This window comes from Trachypithecus francoisi, unplaced genomic scaffold, assembly GCF_009764315.1.
Source record: "Trachypithecus francoisi isolate TF-2019V2 unplaced genomic scaffold, Tfra_2.0 Lachesis_group1, whole genome shotgun sequence".
Classification (NCBI taxonomy): Eukaryota; Metazoa; Chordata; class Mammalia; order Primates; family Cercopithecidae; genus Trachypithecus; species Trachypithecus francoisi.
Window position 1 is genome coordinate 111644104 of NW_022681454.1, and position 22491 is coordinate 111666594.

General features: G+C 34.9%; 1 protein-coding gene across 3 annotated transcripts in view; it reads right to left on the reverse strand.

Moving 5' to 3' along the window:
* LOC117085819 (bifunctional heparan sulfate N-deacetylase/N-sulfotransferase 4) overlaps positions 1-22491 on the reverse strand; it is a 298275-nt gene that overhangs the window by 132142 nt on the left and 143642 nt on the right. The gene's annotated exons all lie outside the window — the stretch shown is intronic.

Sequence of the window (22491 nt, forward strand, 5' to 3'; positions counted from 1 at the left end):
GCCCAAGAAGAGTGAGGGACAACAAAGATGTATCATGATAGCCTGAGAAACGCAGAACTTCATTTTAGCCCTGCTCCCTTAATTGCAGGCCTGTGTTACATAGAGAGATGTTTTTAGATTTAATTTAGAAGCAAGAGAAAAGTTATAGGTGTTAAATATTAAGTTTCTAATAGTGCCATTAACCTGGACTAAATAATAACATTCAAAATTCTTCCAGGTATTAAGTCAGGTGGAAATAAGAATGGTATTATTCAGCCCATTATTACATCATTTCTATAGTACTGTAGGCAGAAATGTGGAAGAAGAAGTTACTCAAAATAATTTTGCTTAATACAAATCATAAAATTTTCACAAAGTGACCTTCTGTAATTTCGTCTTAAGTAACTACTACATGTAAATATCTTGGCATATTTCTCTTCATTCTTAGTACTTCAAGTATTCATATGCAGCACACAAACAAAATATTAGGCTTTAAAAAATCTTCAATCTGATTGCACATTTTCATGGAGTAAAGCATTGATTTCAATGGAATAGCTGCGGATGCCTGTGTATGTGAAGAAGACAAGTGGAAGAGGGATAACTGTCCTTTTCAAAGCTGTCTACAGCGTGCTTCATTTTCTGATTATGAACATATTTCCAAACTTTTTGGATCCTTCTACAATTATAAATAGCAGCTGATGGGTTAGAATCATTAATTCAAAGACATCACTTTGCAGAAAGAGTAGATTAGCATAAACTACTACTTTCTCTTAGCAATGGAATTTTTTTAAATATTATTTTTGTTTCAAGCTGAGATTTCCCTTAGGAGGCATTTTCCCAACTTAATGTCAGCTTAACACATTTATGGGAAGATGCTTTAAACATTTGGTATATGCATGAGCCATCCCTCTGATTGTCACTTTTCTCCCCCGCCCCCCAAATACAAAGTGTTAATTACGTTTTGTCCTTTTATGACATCCTGTGCCTTCTCTTACTTAAAATAATGATAGTTTGCAATTTTGTGTAACCTTTACTACCAGGCAAAGCAGGTTAAATTTCACCAGTCCCAAAGTAGGTTCCTATTAATAAATGGTATCTATATATTCAAAGAATTACATGAATGATTTCATTTACTTGAGTAACTGACCATATAGATTATTAAATAATTATATTTTTCTGTAGACATGTTCACACATTTCAAACTAAAATCATACAAATTATTACATTTTCATTTTGCTATCCTGTTGAAGTGATATCATATTTGGAAATAAGGTCATCAATACAGCTTTTATCCCTAAACAAGTGTACATTCAAAACCCCAATTCTCCTATGTTCTTAACCAGCTTTAATTCTCTCCACTGTCAACATATTTGGAAACAATTTCTTGTATTTGAATATTGCTCAAGTTACTGCAGAAAAGACTGCAGAGAACTGAAGTGTCAACTACTTAAAAAAATCATGGAATGCTGAAAATGTTCAGCTACTATAGATAAAGTAGAAAGGACACCATCAGACGAAAATAATTTTTCAAACTCCAAAATGCAAAAGAGAAAAGAAAAAAAAGAGAGAAAGAGATGTTTTAACTAGTAGTTTGGAGGGATTATCCAATTTAAATAGTCATATTTAGTAGAGTAGTTAAATAATAATAATAAAACAAAAGCGGTAAATAATAATGTTTAAAAAATCATTGAAAACGTTGGCTCTTAATTATTTCACATTTAATCATTAAAAACAAGGGTGATCACTGAAACAGTGAAATTAAATTTTTTGAGAGCTAATTATGCTATTATTGACCACTTCAAGAATCCAATAACAAAATTGTTATCTAATAATTAATAACTCTCACTATCAATACTTTTTAGAAAGTATTAAAATATTATATTTTAGGATACTATTCTATATAAATATTCCTTTGAGGGTCTGCAAATTCTAGACAATGGGAACAACTTGAATATAAGCAAATCTCAAAATAATTTAAGAGAAAAACTCTAGGGGAAAGCATTAGAGCATGACATCGGATAGGGAATGGGTCCAGCCTTTGTACCACAAAAGGAACAATGCCAAAAACAGTAAATTGAAAAGCATAGGAGTTTTATTTTTATTTTTTTCTCTCATGTAATGGGGAACCTGTAGAGTAGTGGTTGCTAGTACTGGTTCAGCAGTTTAAGATTGCCAAAAGTGAGGATTCTCTTGGCATTTGCTCCACAGTTTTATGATGAATACTTTAGTTCCAGCCAATGGGAACATATAGCAGGTTAGAGAAAGAAACAAAAGCTAAGGGCAGAAGGGCAGAGCCCCAGCAATACCCAGCCTCCTTTTTTCTGAAGTTTTCCTAAAAGCTCCATACTGTAAGTTGTGCTTTCATCTGACTGGGCAAAACAGTGTTCAATGCCCACTACCTAAAATAAAAGCTGAGAAATTTATTCTTTTAACTGGATGGTTTGGCTCCACAAGCAAACTTTGGCTTTATTGAGTGAGGAAGAAAGTAAACATTGGCATTGGGTATACATTTAGAAGTGATGCCCAAGGATTTAAGACATCTGTAGCCTGAAACAAGAAGGTAAAAATACGGAATCAAATTCCCTGTTTACTAAGCAGTCTGCTTCCTATGTGCAAAATATAAAGAATACTGATTTAGAAGATTATAGGAGAGCAATAAATTATAATATATTCGTTAGGAACACGGGGAGGTGAGATGAGAAACTGGAAAATTGTTATTTCAAATGTAGAGCTCTAAGCAAAGGTCGTTTATACAGTTCGATTTAGGATACCTGAAGCTCCAACACCTAGGATAAAAAGTTCCTCCACATTCTGGACCACATGAGCTACTTGATCCCATCTTCTCCTAATTCCCAACACACAGCTTCCTCTGGAGCCAAATCAATTTATTATTTCTTTCTTCAACATTTTATCCACCTTTCCAAGGTTCATTAAGGCAAGAATACTGGAAATAAGATTTTATTGTCCATAAATTTCATATTTCTAAGGCTATAGTAGGTCACCAATAGTAACTGATGAAAATGTGCATTAGCTAAGAATTCATGAACTACTGTTCATCATTATGATTCCAATTTTATATACTATCTTCAGAACCATGTGTAAGTTAAGGTTTGGTAACGTTTTGCCAGCAACATTCTGCCTCTGTCACACATTTCCTTTCTTTGTTTGATACTTACAACTCTTTAAAAAATGTAAAACTTGGCCGGGCGCGGTGGCTCAAGTCTGTAATCCAGCACTTTGGGAGGCCGAGGCGGGCGGATCACAAGGTCAGGAGATCGAGACCATCCTGGCTAACACGGTGAAACCCCGTCTCTACTAAAAAATACAAAATACTAGCTGGGCGAGGTGGCGGGCGCCTGTAGTCCCAGCTACTTGGGAGGCTGAGGCAGGAGAATGGCGTGAACCCGGGAGGCGGAGCTTGCAGTGAGCTGAGATCTGGCCAGTGCACTCCAGCTTGGGTGACAGAGCGAGACTCCGTCTCAAAATAGAAAATAAAAAAAATAAAAAATGTAAAACTTACCCTTAGCACACCAACCACACACTAAGAGACTGCAGGCCAAATCCCACAGGCAGTAGTTCCCAAAGCATAGATAGGTAGTTGCTAAACCTACGTGGATTTTACTGGAGGAGTGCATTAATTGGGCATAGTCTTGTGCTCATTCTGCTATGGCTCCCTCTGTATAAGGGTTCCCCTCTTGCTTTCTGCTTCATGCCCACCTATTCATTTTTTCACAAACGTTATCAACTCAGTTGTTCATTTTTTTTCTTACCCTTATAACAAACCTGTGTCTCTTTTGTGGCTGTATTGTGTTCTGTACATTTCTCTCAAAAACCTAAAATGCCACTTTATTACTCTTCATGCATTCTCCCCTCTCCCATCAACTAAGTAAGTAAAATCTCAGCATCTCGATCATTTTGGCATCCCTAGTGTCAAGTAAGGTGCTCAGCAGATAATGCATATTCATTATCTGTTGAGGAAAGGAAGAAAGGAAGTGAAGAAAGAAAAGAAGGGGAGAAGGAGGGAATAAAGGAGTTGAAAGTTGAAAGGAAGAAAGGAAGAAACAAGCAAAAACAAAGGACTGACAAATGAAAGGAGGGAGGTAGTTTTCACACTGAAAGTGTAAATTCTTGGACATAATTGGAAAACAATAATTTCAAAGATTCATGTGTTCACATGCACATGAGTGAATTCTTTAATTTTTTTACTTTTAAAAAGACAATTTTTACCTCCATGTTCTTTTTTCTTGGAACGTTGGTTAAGATATTAGTTTTCTTCATTATTAAATACTTGTGACCATTTTCAGTATGGAGTTATGGATAGATGGAGAATTGCAAAGCAAATTAGAATGTCTTGTTTCTGTTTCCAACTTGAATATTACGTAACCTTGAAAAATTTATTTGGCTCTTTCATGCATCATCAACCACTTATTTCAAAAGGAATGATAGCATGCTTCTTGAAGAAATATGGTAAAAGTGATGATAACCATAATGATAAAGGTGACAAATACTTTTGAAAAACTTATATGTCAAATACTTTGCTAAGAATTATGTATACATAAACATGTACACACAATGTCCAATCCTCATAAAAACCTGTGGGGTAGGAACTACTGGCATACTTATTTTACATACTTGGAAATTAAAGCACGAGAATTTTAAGTAATTTGTCAAGGCCATCCATGTAATAATTGTCAAAGACAGAACTTGATCCAAGATTGGTCCGAAGCCAAATACAAGGGTTTGACTTCTACACTGAGCAGCTAAGTAATGACTCATGTAATGTGAACTCATATCACACAGGAAGTATCCTTTATGTATAAAAGTAGCTAAAATTTTGTTTTCTTCTGAAAAACATGACTTCTTTTGTATTTTGTGCACAGACCATTGTTCTAAATAAGTGAAATAATAGTTGTAGAAAATACTAATTTGCTTAAGCAAGTAAATTAAATACCCCCAAGTACATTAACTAGCTATCAGCCTACCTTCTGGGGGAAAACCTATGTTATAATTTTCATGTGTCAGTATTTGAAAAGAATTGGAGTTCTTCTAGTTAATCTTAGAACATTATTTAAAAGCATAAGACTATAGAATGATCAAGCAAAGCAGAAAGAATGATTTTTAAGGCTTTATACTTACTAAGGCTTTCTACTTACCAAAAATAATAATAACAAGGCCAGAACAGACAGATGTAAATCTTGATAGATTTATATTAATGAATTTTGAGTGATATAAATAGTTCATTTTTCAATTATTGCTGCTCGATATTGAATTGCATTTTGTAGGGGACATTTATGTCTTTGAGGTTAAATGTGTTCAGAAGCAAAACACTGCTTGACAAGAAAAAGATGTTGCAGTGAAAAAAACAATTTGGGGGGGTGGGAGGGTCTGCTATTGCCATCTGCTAGGAAAATCAAATAGATAAATATGTATTGTAGAGATTTTCTGTCTAAGGAAAATTCTTTCATCTACCTGCCAATACCAGACCAGCAAGTCAAGGACTTACCATGATAAAACACATGACAAGAAAAGCCATTTTTTCTCTAAATCCATTGCTAAGCAGTATGAATATTAAAAGCTAATGAAATCCCAATTCTAATTTGCAAGCAAAAGGTTCATGCTATCCTTTATGTTGTAAGTTTGGTGGAAATAGGAATTGATGAGAACCTTGGAGACTGCTAGAATAAGCCAGTTAAGAAATTTTTAAAACAATATGCTACTTGTAAAATGGGTAAAAACCTTATCTATTGCCAATGGGTATCTAAAGAAAGAGAAATAAAAATATTTTTTCTTGTTATCCAATATGTGAATCATTATGCCATTTATACACCTCAATTTTCCATGCTAATCTAAGCTTTATCTAATAACATTTCAACACCTAAAGGTGAGCAAGTTTTTCAACAATTACTCATCTATTCAAAGGTCATTCATATGTTACTTTAATTACCTGTGCTATGACCGAAAAAGGCTTTAAGAAAACCACGCACACAAGATGGCTCATTTTTTGTGTATGTGGGAAGGCCTTGTCCATTTCTCCCAGAGACCATCAGCTCTTACTTTGCAGTGCTGCATGGTACAACTGGAACCACATGGCCACTTGTGCGTTCTTTGTGTGACTATGCAGAAGTCACATAAACAAGTTCTAGGGCTCGGTTTTCTCATTTGTAAAACTGAGACCTTTCAATATCACTTTAGAAACAAGCCTAAGAAGCTTTCTCCATCTGATTTCCAAACTCAGAACAACTTAGATTTGTATACTTTTAGAAGTATCAGGAGCTCCGATGGTCATCTAGTTTGATCACTTTGTTTCACTGAAGTGAGAATCTGGCTACTAGAATCAAATAACATGACAATGGCTGCGAGAGAAAGTTACCAATCTTACAAACTTGGACCAGGAGACTGAGAAAGAAGAAAAAGTAGACACATGAGCTCAAAAATTCTAGGAACATAGTTTAGGAGCAAATAGTCCTTATAATATCAGCAGATTCCAAGAACACATCAGGAGCACAGTGCAGTGAAATCACTCATATTAACAATGAAAACTTAGTCTTTGTGAACGATGAAAACTTAGTCTATGTTAATGTGATGTGATGCCTGGCACGCATTTGTTAATTTAAAAGCAGTAAGTTTTTTGTTTTAGGAAGTTGTTCACTGAAATGAATAAAACAATAAATAACTCAAATGCTGAAGTTTTTAAGTGACAAATGGCTAACTCATTCATTGTAATATTATATTCTATACTGAATAACATAATAAATGTATGCATATTTAACATCAACAGCAAAACTAATTAACAGACATAATGACGAAGAGATATTTCTATTAACTACATGGATATAGAAGAATACTTTTAAGCTGCTATAAAACGCCATCCGTAAATAAGTGTTCTATATGCAGCAACGAAATTATTTAACCACTCATATAAATGAGTTTCAAGCTTACTAGCTGATGTTCTGTAATTTTTCCCACTGTGCTTTTATTTTCTTCCTCCCTAAGACTGTTTTACTTATCACAAATTTCTGATAAAGGGGATTAACTATATTCAAGATCATTCACATATTCCATTTTCTAAACATGTAGCAAATTTTCACTGCTCTGTCTTCCAGGGAAATTCTAGTAATATTTTGTTATTTTTTTTTAAACTTATTTTTTTTTTTTGCCTATGCTGTTTTATGACTTAAAAATACTGTTTCAAAAAATCCCAAATATAACAGATTCTATAAAAATAATTATAAAACCACAATGGATTTAATTTAAATTAAATTTAATTTGAATGCCCAGTCCAGAAATGTTAGCATTTCAGGAGAAATTATTAGTAATCCTAAATACACATCTATCATGAGGCTTAAATGTAAAAGCAGCATGGCAACTTTGGCACATAGTATTAGCAAAATAAATTACACGGATTGAGGTATATTAGAAAATGAGATAAAATAAAAATGATCTCATCCTTGGGAAGCAAGGACAAGAGGAAATGGAAGATAAGACTAGAAGATAAGTAACTTACTTATTTTGTGAAAAACAGATAAAAGTTATACTCTCCCCAAACAGCTTTTTGATACGAAAAGTTAAATTTTGAATTGACACAAGATAATGTTACTAAAATATTCTTTTATCCTGGCTTTTATAATTTGTTCTTAAAAGTGTATATATGGTGATATCATTTGGATCTGTGTCCTCACCAAATTGTATGTTGAATTGTAATCTCCAGTGGTGGAGATGGAGCCTGGTAGGAGGTGATTGGATAATGAGATCACAATTCTTATGAATGGCTTAACACTATCCTTCTTGGCACTGTCCTTGCAATAGTGAGTGAATTCTCTTCAGATATGGTTATTTGAAAGCGTGTAGCACCTCCCCCATCCTTGCTTCTACTCCCACCATGTGAAGACATCTCACTACCAACTTTGCCTTCTACCATGATTAGAAGCTTCCTGGGACCTCTCCAGAAGCAGAAGCTGTTAGGCTTCTTATAAAGCCTGCAGAACCATGAGCCAATTGAATCTCTTTTCTTTATAAATTCCCCAGTCTCAAGTATTTCTAGCAGTGGGAGAACAGACTAACACATATAGTATTTTCATACTATATATATGAAAAATGGTAGGAAGAGAAACACTCTTCCAAATTCAAGGACTGTACAGCCATGATGGAAGCAGCTCAGCATCAATTTGTAGGAAGATCAGGGGAACCTTGAAGTCAAGGTGAGAGTCACCAAATCAGAAGAAAAAGCATGACACAAGAATGGCAACGGTGCAGATTGACTGTAGTCATCAGGGAGTAAGTAGCAACTACAGGATTGGAGGCACACTGAAAACATCCAAGTGCGAATCATTAAAAAAGCCAGAGGGGAGCTTACAGCATGCGAAACAAGAGGCCAGTTGCTAGGGGCTTGTGAGCTGTCCTAAGTTAGCTTAGAGGGCTTTGAGACAAAATGTGACAGAACATAAATTACATGTTAACAGGATCACTGTAGCTGCTTTGCTGAGAATGGGCTCAAAAGGCCAAGAGTGGAAATGAAAAACAATAAAGATACTGCTGCCATAAATTAGTCAAGAAAGAATAGTAGAATGCAGAGTTGTGCAACGGTGGTATGAGGAGTTCTGTGGACCATCTCCCAGTGACACACCTATAACTGGTGAAAATTATTTTAAAAACATTAAAAATGTCTGCAAAGTGAACTAAGGGCATATAATCCATGCAAAACCATTTATTCAAGAAAATCTACTACAAATGATAAGAATAGTGAGAGTCAATGGCATGTGAGCCATGACCTGCTCCTTTCTGTCCCTGTCCCAGTTTAGAGTAACAGAATTCTTACCTTGGGTAATTGTAGCCAAGAACATAGGACTACATGTCTCTCCAGTGTCAAATGTAGGCTTATGATTTCTCCTTGGGAATGGCAGTCCACAGCATTTCTCCTGTCCGCATCTCTATGTGCAAAAGTTCTATTCTAGTTAAAAGCAAATTAGAGACCTGGAGTTTTCCTCCACTATGTAGCCCTACTCATAGAAAAGAAGCTGTACCCTAAGTGCAGAAGGACAATAATACTGTAATTTTAATTTTCCCTTGCCTCATCTCAATTGTGGAGTGTTGATTCCATTCCAGGAAAGAAAATTGGAGAATAATAGGGGCTACTACCCCAACCCAGGACCCTGCCTATGAATCTGGGTGTTACTTTGAGAGAAGTAGACAACTGTAGTTACCTTTATCTCTGAGCAGTGGCACAGAGATTTTGCCCAGGGACAGAGGCAGGCCTCAAGAAGAGAGATCTTCAATGTTCCCCCAAGGAAACACTTTATTTGAGACACAGTGTGAAGACGTTTTAGCCTAAGTTCACTCTCAAACAGTAGAGATTTTAACGGTAAGCAAGTAAGTGAGAGGCTGTTGTTATAATAATTAAGATAGAAAACAAGCGAATCATTGACTAAACAGAAACTTCCTATCTAGAGTGAACCAGATAAAGAGGTAGCTAAGAGGGACACTCTTTGGGTCAGTAAAAGCCTCATAATCTGAGCGCCTTTTGTCAAAAGCAATCAAGTATACAGTTGATAATTAGTACAGGCCCACTTCCGACAAAGCTCTATTTCAGAAGTAGACAGCTTAACAAAAATATCAGGAAAAGACAGTCAAAGAGGGCTGTGCTAAAACCACTATTGTCCAAGAGTGACTATGTTCCCTATAAGGAGCAACATTGAGGCCGCACACTTCAAGTGAAAGAGTCACTTAAATTATCCAGCCATTTCATTTAAAAAATAAATAGCTAAATGGCAAGAAAAATACATCCTTAACATGGAGGGAAGGGATCAGTGCGAAGAGTGCTGCAAAAATTATCTAAAAGGTCCGTAAAAAAATACAAGATATACAAAGAAACAGGATAGTGGAATTCATCCACAGAAAAATAAAACGAGCAATTGAAATTGCCTCTAAAGGGCCAAGATGCTAGACATAGAAGACAAAGACTTCAAATTTGTTTAAAGAACTAAATCAAACTAGGCCTGAAGACATAGACAAAGGTATGATGACAATATCTCATCAAATGAGAATATCAATAGAGATAGAAATATTAATAGTCAAAATTCCAGAGATGAAAAGTACAATTATTGAAATAAAAAATTACTACAGGTCTTGTATTTTTCCATTTTTATACTTCTATGAAGAAATACCCAAGACTGAGTAATTTATAAAGAAAAAGAGGTTTAATGGACTAACAGTTCCACATGGCTGGGGAGATCTCACAAGTAACAGAAGGCAAAGGAGAAGTAAAGTCACATCTTACATGTCAGCAAGCAAGAGAGATTGTATAGGGGAACTCCCCTTTATTAAACCATCAGATCTCACAAGATTATTCACTATCACAAGAATAGCATGGGAAAGACCCACCCCCATGATTCAATTACCTCCCACTGGGTTCCTCCCATGACAGGTGGGAATTATTGAAAATGAGATTTGGGTGGTGATAGAGCCAAACCATATAATTCCTGGCCTCTCCCAAATTTCATGGTCTCACATTTCAAAACCAAACATGCCTTCCCAGCAGTCCCCCAAAGTTTTTATTACCTTCAGCATTAACTCAAAAGTCCACAATCCAAAGTAAAGACAAGACAAGTCCCTTCCATCTATGACTGTAAAATCAAAAGCAAATTATTTACTTCTTAGACACAATGGAGGGTACACATATTGGACAAACACACCTGTTCCAAATGGGAGAAACTGGCCAAAACAAAGGAACAAAGGCCCACGAAAGTCCAAAATCCAGCAGGGCAATCAAATTTTAGCTCCAAAATGATATCCTTTGACTCCATGTCTCACATCCAGATCATACCGATTCAAGAAGTGGGTTCCCATGGTCTTGGGCAGCTCTGCTCCTGTGGCTTTGCAGGGTAAAGCCCCCTTCCTGGCTGCTTCCACTGGCTGGCTTGAGTGTCTGTGGCTTTTCCAGGTGCACGGTACAAGCCATTGGTGGATCTACCATTCTGGGGTCTAGAGGATGGTGACCCTCTTCTCACAGTTCCACTAATCAGTGCCCCAGTGGGGATTCTGTGTGGGGGCTCCCACCTCACATTTCCCTCCTCACTGCCCTAGCAAAGATTCTCCATGAGGGCTCTGCCCTTGCAGCACAACTCAGCATGGACATCCAGGCATTTCTATACATCCTCTGAAATCTAAGTGGAGGTTCCCAAAACTCAACTCTTGACCAGAGACCCTAAATCATCTCTCTTAAGTTCAAAGTTCCACAGATCTCTAGGGCAGGGGCAAAGTGCAACCAGTCTCTTTCTAAAACATAGCAAGAGTCACCTTTATTACAGTAACATATTCCACATCTCCATCTGAGACCAATCATCTCCAACAAACACCATACGTAGGCTGCAAAGGCTTCAGGCTTTCACCATCTGAAGCAACTGCTTGAGTGGTATATTGGCCCCTTTTAGCAATGGCTAAGACAAAGGGCATTAAGTCTCCAAACTGCACAAAGCAGCAAGGCCTGGGTTCCAGTCCAGGAATCCATTTTTCCCTCCTATGCCTCATGACTTGTGATGGGAGGAGCTGCATGACATGTACTGGAGACATTTTCCCCATTGTCTTGGTGATTAGCATTTGGTTCCTTGTTACTTATGCAAGCTTCTGCAGCCAGTTTGAATTTCTCTTCAGAAAATGGGTTTTTCTTTTCTACTGCATTGTCAGTCTGTAAATTTTCTGAACTTTTATGCTCTGCTTCCCTTTTAAATGTAAGTTCCAATTCCAAACCATATCTTTGTGAATGAATAAAACTGAATGCCTTTAAAGCACCCAAGTCACATCTTGAACACTTCAGTGCTTAGAAATTTCTTCCACCAGAGACCCTAAATCCTCTCTCTGAAGTTCAACATTCCACAGATCTCTAAGATAGGGAAAAAATGCCACCAATCTCTTTCTAAAGCATAGCAAGAGTCACCTTTATTACAGTTTGTAACATGTTCTTCATTTCCGTCTGAGACCACTTCAGCCTTGACTTCATTGTCCAGATCACTATCAGTATTTTGGTCAAAACCATTCAACAAGTCTCTAGGAAGTTTCAAAATTTCCCACAATTTTCTCTCTTCTTCTGAGCCTTCCAAGCTGTTCCAATCTCTGCCTGTTATCCAGTTCCAAAGTCACGTACACAATTTTGGGTGTACTTATAGCAGTACTCTACCCTACTAGTATCAATTTACTGGATTAACTCATTTTCATACTGCTACGAAAAAATACCCAAGACAGGGTAATTTGTAAAGAAAAAGGAGTTTAATGGACTCACAGTTTCACATGGCTGAGAAAGCCTTACAATCATGGCGGAAGGTGAAGGAGGAGCAAAGTCACATCTTACATGGTGGCAGGCAAGAGGGCATGTGACACTCATTCACTGTCTGAGAACAGCATAAGAAAAACTTGTCACCATGATTCAATTACCTCCCACCAGGACCCTCCCACAACACACGGGGATTATGGGAGCTACAATTCAAGATAAGATTTGGGTGGGGACACAGTCAAACCATATCAGGATTCAACAGGAAATTTGAGCTAACAGAAGAAAAATTTAGCACACTTGAAAATCAATTATGAGATTATGCAACTGAAGAATAAAGAGAAAAAAATAGGAAAAATGAATGACCAGAGCCTCAAAGAAATGTGGGACACTATTAAATGCACCAACATATGTGAGATGGGATTATCACAAGAGTGGATGGAGAAAAAGAAACACAAAAGGTATTCAAAAAATTATTTCCTAAAAACTTTGCAAATTTGATGAAAATTATTAATTCACACATGTAAGAAGCTCAGTGAACTAGAGCTAAAATAAACAAAGAAATCCATATACAGATATATCATCATCAAAATTTTGAAAACAAAGGCAATCCACAAATCTTGAAAGTAGCAAAAGGAGAAGAACTCTCATCACATAGAAGTGAAACTCAAAATTAACTATTCACTTCTCAGTAGAAACTGTGGGATCCAGAAGGAAGTGGAAAGAAAAAAGAAAATGGCAATCAGTGATTGTATATCTAGCAAAGCCATCTTTCAAAAATAGCAGTGAAATAAATACATTCACAAATACATCAAAACTGAGAGAATACATTGCCAAATCTCTCTTATAAGAAATTACAAATGTAGTTCTTCAGACTGAAAGCAAATAACCACACAGAGTAATTTGAATCAACATGAAGAAATAAAGGCTGGGTGCGGTGGCTCATGCCTGTAATCTCAGCACTTTGGGAGGCCAACGCGGGCAGATCATGAGGTCAGGACCAGCCTGGCCAATATGGTGAAACCCCGTCTCTACTAAAAATACAAAAATTAGCTGGGCGTGGTGGCAGGCACCTGTAATCCCAGGTACTCAGGGGGCTGAGAAATATTGCTTGAACCCGGGAGGCAGAGGTTGCAGTAAGCCGAGATCACACCACTGCACTCCAACCTGGGCAACAGAGAAAGACTTGGTCTCAAAGAAAAAAGAAAAAAAGAAAAAAGAAATAAAGAATGTCGGTAAAGGTAATTATGTATTTATGGAAGACAGTGTAAATACACATATCTTCTTTCTTCTCATCAGATTTAAAAAGCAATGATAGAAAACAATATAAACATAATTGTGTTGCTAGGGCTATAACAGGTGTAAATGCAATATATTTTTAATTACAGCACAAAAAAGACAGGTGGGAGAAAAACCATTTTGAAGTAAGGAAGTAACATCAAATAGTATTTAAATTTACAAGAACAAATGAAGAGTAGAAAAATGTCATAGAAGAAAGTTTATGTAGAAAACTATAAATATATACTTTCTCTGCTTTCTTATTTCAATTTTTAAAAGCATATACAATTATATAAAGTATAAACTATAACAATGTATTGCTGAATTTGTAACATATATGGATGTAATATGCAATAATAAAAAAAGGAAGGAGGGAGGAATAGAGTTATGTAAATATAATGTTTCTATACTTCACTGGAAAAGTCACTATGAAATTGAAAAAGATTCTGAGAAGTTAAAAGGTATATTGCAACTCTTAAGCAACCACTAAGAATAAATCACAAGGGAGATTAGGAAACATTTTGAGATGAATACAAATGAAGACACAACTTACTAATACTCAGGGGATGCAGCAAAATTAGTGCTTAGAGGGAAATTCATAGCTGTAAAATGCCTTTATTAAAAATATAAAAAAAGTTTTTAAGTCAATAACCTGATATTTCTCCATAAAACATTGAAGAAAAGCATATTAAATATAATGTAATTAGAAGGAAAGAAATAATAAAGATTAGAGCAGAAATTAATGAAATAGAGAAGATAAAAGCAATCTGGGAAGACAATAAAATTAAAATTTGGTATTTGAAATGATCAACTAAATTGAAAAAACTTTAGATAGACCAAGTTGGGGAAAAGGCTCAAACTGGTAAAATCGATAATGAAAATGCAGACAACACTATTGACCTTATACAAATAATAAGTGCCATGAGGTAGCATCATGAACATTCTATGCTAAATATTTGATAACGTAGATAAAATTGGTAAATGTCTAGACACACACAAACATCTGAAATTGACTCAAGTGAGGATAGAAAATATAAATAGACGTAAAACAAGTCAATTGAATTACTTAGTAAATTAAAAACTTCCCACAAATAAAAGCAAGGAACAGGTGAGTTCTACCAAACATACAAAAAATAATTGATGTTTGTAATTCATGACTTCTCCTCCCTTTATACATAAAAAAAGAAGAGCAAAGAATATTTCTCAATTAATTATATGAGGCTAGTATTACCCTGACACCAAAGCCAAACACTTATGTCTAAAGAAAAATAAATGTACAGAGCAGTATCTCTATTAATATAGTTTTTAAAAACACTCAAAAAGGCACTAGCAATCAAACTCAATAATATACAAAACTGATTATATGCAATAACAAAGTGGGATTTATCATAGGAATGCAAGGTTGGCTCAACATCTAAAAATCAATTAGTGTAATATACTATGTCAAGAAAATAAAGGAGGAAAAAACACATGATTAACTCAACAGGTACTGAAAAAGTATGTAACAAGCCCAACATCCTCCTATGATAAAAGTACATACAGATAAATACAGAAAAAGAGACTTCTTCAACTTGATAATAGGTATCTATGAAAAATCTACACTAACATCATGTCTAATGGTGAAAGACTGCATACTTTCCCCTTAAGACCAGGCATAAAACAAGAATATTTGTTCTTGCCATTTCTATTCAACATTATACTGAAAGTTACAGTCAGGACAATTAGACAATAAAATAAAATAAAATATAGCCAGATTGAGAATGAAGAAGTAAAAGTATCTCTATTTGCACATGACATAATCTTATATGTAGCCAATCCTAAGGAATCCACTGAAAAACTCTAAAAATAATAAATGAGTTCACCAAATTTGAAGGTTTGGATGTTACAAGAGCCATATACAAATATCAATTATACTTCTATACAAAAAATTAACAATATAAAATTTGAATTTTAAAATATTTTGTTTATAATAGCATCAAAAAGAATAAAATATTTAGGATTGTATTTCATCAAAGAAGTATGAAATTTAAACCGAAAATTATAAAACATTGTTTAAAGACATTGTAGCAGATCCAAATAAATTAGAAGACAGGCCATGTTCATTTATCAGAAGACTTAATGTTGGTAAGATGGCTATATTTACCAAATTGAGTTGCAGACTGACTGCTATCACTGTCAAAATGTCAGTTGTTTATTGTGCAGAAATTGATAAGATGATCCTAAAATTTGTATGGAAATTCAAAAGACCCGGAATAGCCAAAATCATCTTGACAGAAAAGAACCACTTCACATCCACTAGAATGACTATAATAAAGATAGATAACAATAAGAGTTGGTGAGAGCAGTTGGAACACTCATGAATTGCTGGTGGAATATAAAATGGTACTCACACTTTGGAAACAGCATGGCTATTCATCAAAATGTTAAACATAAAGTTACTGACCCAGTAATTCCACTTCTGGGTAGATACTAAAGAGAAATAAAAACATATCTCCACACAAAAACTTGTACCTGAATGCTCATAGCAGCATTATAAATACTAGTCAGAAAGTGAAAACAACCCCAAAACAACCCAAGTGTCTATGAACTGATAAAGAATGGATATATAATGGATAAAGAAAATATGATACAGCCATACAATGATACATTATTTGTCAATAAGAAGGAATGAAGTACTGATACATGTTACATGTTTGAACCTTAAAAACATTATGCTAAGTGAAAAAATCTAGTCAAAAAGACCATGTTATGTATGATTCCACTTATATCCAATGTCCAGTATAAGCAAATCTGTAAAGACAGAAAATAAATTAGTTATTTGCTCAGGTTGAGGGAGTGGGGAGAAATGGAAAGTGATTGCTAAGGGATACTTTTATTAAATGAGTTGATGAAAATGTCCTAAAATTATGGTTAGTTTGCACAGAGCTGTGAATACACTGAAAACCATTGAAGTTTACACTTTACATGGTTGAACTTTATGATATGTTAATACTAATATCAATAAAGTTGCTAAAATGATACAATGTAACTTGCACTAAATTGATGGATAGTAGAAGTGGTAAGAATTAAAATAGACAATGCCTTCGATGAGAGAGAGGTAATAGATGAGTTCAATATTTACAGCTTTGAAGGATGTAATTGACACTAACCTTGAGGAAAAATATTAGATTTTAGTTAATATGCAAATATTTTTAAATTAATGCAATAATAAGTGTGAGTTATATCATACAGGATCCTCTGTATTTCTTATTTCTAGTTAGATATGATCAGCAGCTTCTATAATATCTTCCAGTTAGTTATTGCTGTCTCCTGGTATTCCCTTTATTGTTTATTTTCCCTTTTTTTCTGAGTGTGTGCTAGACTTAGTGACTGGCTTCTCCTGAAGAGTATATGGTATAAGTGAAGAGGTATTGCTTCTAATATTTATATAATAAAAGACTCTGAATCAATCTGTCTCTTTTTCTCTTCCTCTCTCAGAGCCTTAGCTCTAATGTAGTCAATTACTGTGTTGTGAGCTGCCATCCCGAATGACCCACATGGCAAGGAACACAGGGCAGACCCAGGCAGCAGCTGGTGGGAAACTGAGGTCTTCAATCAATCCAACAGCTTGTGAGGAGCTGAATCTTGCCAATAACCATGTGAGCTTGGCAGCAGGTCCACCCTCCAGTTGAGCCTTGAAATGAGTGCCACCTCAGCTGACACCTTGATTGACATCTGTGAGAAATCCTGAACTGCAGGATCCAGTTATGTCATAGTCAACTTCCTGACTTACATAAACTGTTAAATAATTAATATGTGTTTTAGGTCTTTATAGTCTAAGTAATTTATTAGACAATATCTAAGATATCTGAATGTTCAACTAATACGCTCAATTACTGAAGTAATTTACATAGAAATGTGTGCTAAATTGGCAGATGTTCCATATAATACCTCAAGATCTTGTTCAAGTGCCAAAAAATGTTTTATTATTTTATTTTATTGTGGTAAGAGCAATTAACATGATATCTACCTTTCTGATACATTTGTAAGTACACAATATTATTATTGGCTGTAAACACAATGCTGTATGACAGATCTCTAGAACTTATTCATCTTGACTAAAACTTAATGCCCCTTGATTATTAAATCCTCTTTTCTCATTTCCCTCAGCCCCTAAAAACCACCATTCCACTCTTTGATTCTACGAATTTGACTATTTTAGACACCTCATATAAGTGGAATTATACAGTATTTGTCTTTTTGTGACTGGCTTATTTCACTTAGCATAATGCCCTCAAGGCTCATCCATGTTGTCACGTATTACAGAATTTCCTTTTTTTTTCAATGCCTTGGTGCTTTGGGGTTTTTTATTATTGTGATTTAATCTAAATCTTTCCTGCACATGTGGGTCCACTCTTGAGGGTAAAGATTGTTTTATTTGTTATTGAACTTCCAAAATACACTGTTTGTTCATTGTGAATTTTTGTTGTGTATTTGTTCACGATTTTATTTTAGTGTAAATATCCTTATCTTCTCTAAATTCCCTACCTTTAAATACCCTATAAGTTATAATCAGTTTTTTTTCTGACATCTTGCATTTGTGGCATAATGCAAGGCTGTAAACTGGATAATCCAGTAAAAATACTGTAAAGTATTACCAGCATTGAAAGGAAGCTCTCTCTCAGTTTCATTATACTATTAATTTGCTATCATATTACTTTTACTTCTTTTTAATATAACACCTGCATAGCTGATTGAGTGTTCAGTCTATTATGACACTTAAGGATTTTCCATAGTCTCTCTTTAATAGATTTGTGTTTTTATGAGAACAATTTAAATGTCAGCATTTTTTACCTCATGAATATTGTGTAATTATGAAAAAAGTTATATAGATTTCATAAATATATGTAGCATTTTAAAATCAGAATTTAAAATCCTATGTCTTTATTTCAAGAATCTTCACGTAGTCACGAAAAGGACACCAGACTGCTCAAGAACATAGCAAGTAAAATTTACATCATCATTGAAAATGTCAACAGTAAAGACAAAGAGTTGATACTTATCCCTTCAGGATATTTCATGGTCTGCAACTATTAATGACTGAAAAGCCCTACTGGCTTGAAAACTTTAATGAGTTTATATGTAAAACTTAAAACAATGAAATACAATTTTAAAAATTTTTTTCAAGTATATTGTGGAATAAAATAAACAATTCAGGTTTATGGTATATGCACTTTTCTTTCTGTGGTTGGAAAATAGTATAGGTTAAATTGGGAATAATTTTTGATAATTTTTTTATTAGTGCTTTCATGTTGGCCAATGTCTCTAGTTCTCTTCAGCCTTCGTTTGTCTATTGTCATTAATGAAGCTTTCCATCTATTTATTGACATAGTCAAGCAACTGAATAGCAGTGAGTTACTGAAGGAAAAAGAACCAAAAAGTATTTTTCTCCACCCTACTGCCATACCAAGAAGGGTATCTTTTAACTGCCATATTTCGGTTGCCTATACTTGTCATTAGACTAACATCCTGTATACAAACACACACACATATACACATGACAAATACGTGCATGGAGTAAGCATAATACATCCATACACATATACACCCCCACTGCATACATTTGTGCTCATGGATTAAGCATATACATGTACATAACTCCAACAAGCATATACATATTCACAAGGCATATATGTGTGTATGTGTGTGTGTGGATTAAGCAATAACAATAACAATGTTTTATATTAATAAGGTCTCTTCAAACATGATGAAAGGTAAAGAAACAGGTTTGCAATGTGTTTCTCTCATGATGTTGAAACATAATACAAGAGAAAATAAACTCCATCCAGAAAGATTTCAGAGAAATTCCACAAATGAAACCACTCAGATAGATTGTTTGGTTTTCTTTAAAAAACTATTTTGAAATATCAATATCAAGCTATTATTAGGTCTGAATATGTTTGATTTGTTTTTGGAACTGCTATGAGAACAAACGTGCTTTTGAGACTGACAATCCTTCTGACAGCCAAGGTCATATCAAGGGATAATGAGGAATGTCAGAACAGAACTTAAAAAAAGGATTTAAAGACTTCTAATTTTTATCTGTATAAGTTATTCATTTAGTTTGAAATATTTTCCCATAATTACTTCAATTCCAGCTAGATAAGGATTTCACGATGTTCATTCCAAATTTGCGGACCAACGTTGTCCACAAACGATCACAGAATTTTAAAAATTGAAATTGATCGGTAGCATTATCTGGTCCAGTGCCTTTGGTTCGCAGATGAGTTGATGTAAATTAATTATCTAAAAACTTTGTAGTTTAGAGAATGAAAAGGCAAGTAATTACTATTTCGAGAGAGGAAAGTGAGGTATAAAGACATTAAATAAGTTGCCAATTTTATCAGAACTTGTTATTAGCTGTCAGGACTAAAACTCACTCCACCAATATCCATTTAGTGTTTCTGCTATCTTATCCTATCTTGACACTGTTGATGGTTCTAAAGTGTCAGCTGGATGTGAAAAGATAATAATTTAATAAGAAAGAGATACATCTCTTGGCTCTCTGGATAACACACATATTGTCATGTTATGTTGACAGTAAAGGTGGGGTTCTGAATGTCACTGCTTGAAGAGTCTTGAGTTTTATTGAGCTGAACTCCGGAAGGAAAAGGACAGTGTCATTTCAGTATGATGTATGTTTAACGGACTTCATTTCAGTTGTAGTATTTTGACTATGTAAAATATAATAAGATTTTTTAAACAATATATTTATAGGAATAAGTGTAGTTTCTGGCCACGCTGACTAAACAAATGTAATTACTCTGAATGGACTCTAAATACCTTTCAACATTTCATTACAAAGCAATTACATTTGCGTCTTCCCAGAGCTCTCAGCATGACTTTTAAAAAAGAAATTACACAAACAGGTGGAATCAACCATTATGAAATATAACCTATATCCCTGAAGAGCAAGGCTCAAGAGCGGAAGTGGAGTGGAATGAAGTGGGGGAAGTTTAAGACAGGTGATGCACATGTTTTATTTTCAAGGTAACTGTCCTGAGAGAATTTAGCATGCTTACTCAAGGTAAGTTTATTTTTGAAATGGAAAATATTTACTTAATTTTATAATGTTTTATAATGTTTATAAAACAACATTTATGAGACATTTCCTAAAAGTTAAGTAAAAAACGACCCCTTATAATCCATATGTTTTTTAAAAAAGCTGTTTTAAAAGCAAGATGTAACTGCATGCTCCTCTATGTTTAGAAAGGTCATATTGGTTAATTAACACTATTGAATGCTTACTGTGTGCCAGCCGCTGCTCTCAGCACATTATGTATATCCTCCCAGCAATTCCATGAGGTAGTTGTTACCATTATCCTCAGTTTTATAAATGGAGAAACAGACATAGAGAATCTAAGTAATTTGTTCAAGATCAAGCAACCATCAATGGAAGGTAAGGATTCAAACAGATAATCTGGTGCCTGAGTCCTTGTTCTTACCTGCTTTTTACGCTTTCTACATTTACTACTAAGAATCTTGTGTGCAGATTTGACACTGGTCTGAGGATTTAGAGATGCAAAGAGTGATGACCTATTAGCTTAACAACTGGATATAACTATAAAATATCATAGTATTAATTTGACTTTGGGGCTATGCTTCCAAAGATGACTTTAAAAAATGAAGATATCAGTAATCGTACAGTACTAATGAATAATAACCCTTTAAGTTAGGAGTTCCTAACTAGGAACTAGGGTCTTTCGTGGATTCACAAACCCTTTGTGATTGTATGCCCACTGGGTGAAGATGTGAGAATGTGCATCTGAGCATTTTTCTAGGGAAAATGTTTCTGTCTTCAGTTAGATTCTTAAAGGAATACATGGCTTAATTAATGTCTAGAGCAGAGATGGGCAAACTTTTTCTTGGTAAAGGTTGAGACAAAAATATTTTAGGCTTTGTGGACCACGGGATATCTTTTGCAACCACTCAACTCTGCCATTGAAATGTGAAAGCAGCTGCAGGCAATTCATAAAGGGATGAGTGTGGCTGTGTTCCAACAAAATTTTATTTATGAACATTTAAATGTAAATTTTATATAATTTTTATGTGCCACAAAATATCACTGTTCCTTTTGTTGTTTACCTTTTATTTGAATTATTAAGAAATGTTTTTAAAAAGGCTTTCTTAGCTCAGGGATCATAAAAAGCAAAGGTCATAATTTTCCTGCCCCTAGTCTAGAGCAAGTGATTCTTAGTGTAGAATCACGGGGATCATCTGGGAAGTTTCTGAAATGCAAATTGGCAGCCCTCTCTGCAGATCTACCGAATCAGAAACTCTGCTAAAGGACCAAGCAGTCTGTGTTTTAGAAGTCTTCTAGGTGAAATAGATCACACTAAAATATGAGAGCCACTGGTCTAGAGTCATGGCTCCAAACATTCAACTCATTCATTTCTTCCTTCATTCTTGCAACAAGTGATTTTTTAAACTATTATTTAAAAAATAGCTCAGGGCTATGTGCAGGTTTATGATATAGATAAATCGTGTCATGGAGTTTCAGTGTACAGATTATTTTGTCACCCAAGCAATAAGCACAGTATCAGATAGGTAGTTTCTCCATTCTCTCCTTCCACACTCAAGCAGGCTCCAGGGTCTAGTGTTCCGTTCTTTGTGTCCATGTGTACTCAGTGTTTAGCTCATACTCGTAAGTGCCAACATGTGGTGTCTGATTTTCTGTTCCTGTGTCAGTTTGCTTAGGATTATGGCCTCCAGCCCCATCCATGTTGCTGCAAAGGACATAATCCCATTCTTTTTATGGCTGCATAGTGTTCCATGGTGTATTTGGACCACATTTTCTTTATCCAATCCACTGTTGATAGGCATTTAGGTTGATTGCATGACTTTGATGTTGTGAATAGCTCTGTGATGAAAATGAGTGTGCATCTTTATGGTGGAAGAATTTATACTTCTTTGGCGTATACCTAATAATGGGATTG